Genomic DNA, 1,625 nt, shown 5'->3' with positions numbered 1-1,625 from the left:
AGGTTTTTTTGAGAGGCTGGACTGTCAACAGAGCAGTATGTAAACAGAACACATATTTCACTTCCGGATCATCACCATGGCCTTTTTACTGACTATGCACTATCGCCGAAATACACATGGAAAACCACACCTGAGCTCATATTCTCAAGAATAAACAATGACCTTTAAATCCCTATCAAAATCGCATAAATATAACTCTTCTATCACCATGACAATGAGAGAGGAATAAATGTTCTAACAATAGACTAGAACTACCTTTGTGAGTACCGAACTGGAAGTACTGAGACCTGATTATATAATCATCGGTTACTATCTTCCATTTGGATCTGGTTAGAAGAAAAGAGAACAAAATGCTAAATTTGAACTAGAGGTTTACTTTAATTGAATTGGTACCTCACCAAAGTGAGGCTTCAAAGAATGGTCTATAGACTCATTAAATGTTCCTCTCCACGGTAATCTTTAGTAAAAGGCGAAAGATTAATACGATGTGAAGAGAAACCAGAGTAATCATTATACTTTCACGCTTTATTTTGAAGAGAAATAGTTTGAACTTTCCAAATGCTTTTGTAAAGACGATAGTGGAATGGTTATGTCTACAAAGATCCAAAAGGGTCATAGTTTTCAATATACAGTGTCATTTTGCTATTGGCTATTTTGAATTTCAGTGAAACCCATTTATTTTCTTTATACTGGTAGAAAGGATACTAATGAATATTTCTATATTTCTTGTCGTGGAAAAGGCAGGGGGAGTTAATTTGACAGTAAAAGGGATGTAATCCACATTCGTTAGATGTTCGAGTTATCGAGATGGATTATAACTACCTATTTATACATCAGGAAAAGATTACTAATTTGGAAAAAAATAACAGGTGTTTTATTCATATAGGAAATCAAAATTTACTTGAAGAAAAAAAATTCCATTTTAGATTAATGCAACGTGTGGATGTTTCAGATGTTTGGGATATCATCTGTCTTCTCCGAGGAGAGCAATGTAGACCTTAAACCTGGCATATGTACTAGCAAACTAGGGTATGTTATACCAAGCTTAGACCATTAACTGTCTTTATTGCGTTTGGTACAATTCCAATAGGTGGTCCACACATGGTTAAGTAAAGATTCAGACATGTTTAGGCTGCCGTTAATGAAATTGAGTCGCAATTATTACTTCCGGATCAGTACCCACAAAAGTAGTCCCAGTCTATATTTAGAGCATTGTTTCCTCTCTCGTTTCGGTAGTGGTACGCAGCTTAGATTTCGGCTTTTGAGGTATAGATTTCAGGAAAATTAAATTGAAAACTCTTTGTAAAATGAGCATCAATGAGTTTCTCTTCCTACTGCTAAAACTGCTTCTCTGTTAGATCCAACTCGCGAAAAAGGCGCATAACATATTCCCATGTTGTTGTTGTGGGAATAACGCCATTTTTCAGCACGTGATAGGCTATACATGGCGGCCAGTATAAATAGTGGCATAAGAAACTGGAGAAAACCTCGGGAAGAGCCACCGACTCACGAGAGGCTAATGGCAACCTTTCTCATATACACACATAGACCGACCCCGAGACCCGAACCACGTGGATCGAGATGAGATGGCAGTGATTGGTAAAGTCGAGCGCTTTAGAACACTC

The 1,625-nt window shown here is 37.2% G+C and overlaps 1 non-coding gene across 1 annotated transcript; it reads right to left on the bottom strand.

Annotated features, from left to right (window-relative positions):
• Nucleotides 1-391: 391 nt before the first annotated feature.
• On the bottom strand, nucleotides 392-507 carry LOC149777098 (U5 spliceosomal RNA). Its single transcript, XR_016416373.1, has one exon. It is a non-coding gene; the product is annotated as a U5 spliceosomal RNA (small nuclear RNA).
• Between the last annotated feature and the right edge of the window lie 1,118 nt (nucleotides 508-1,625).

Source organism: Sinohyriopsis cumingii, chromosome 18 (assembly GCF_028554795.1).
Source record: "Sinohyriopsis cumingii isolate HCF-2022 chromosome 18, ASM2855479v2, whole genome shotgun sequence".
Lineage (NCBI taxonomy): Eukaryota > Metazoa > Mollusca > Bivalvia > Unionida > Unionidae > Sinohyriopsis > Sinohyriopsis cumingii.
Note: the sequence above shows the minus strand (reverse complement) of the source record. Positions and strands in the feature narration are given on the sequence as shown.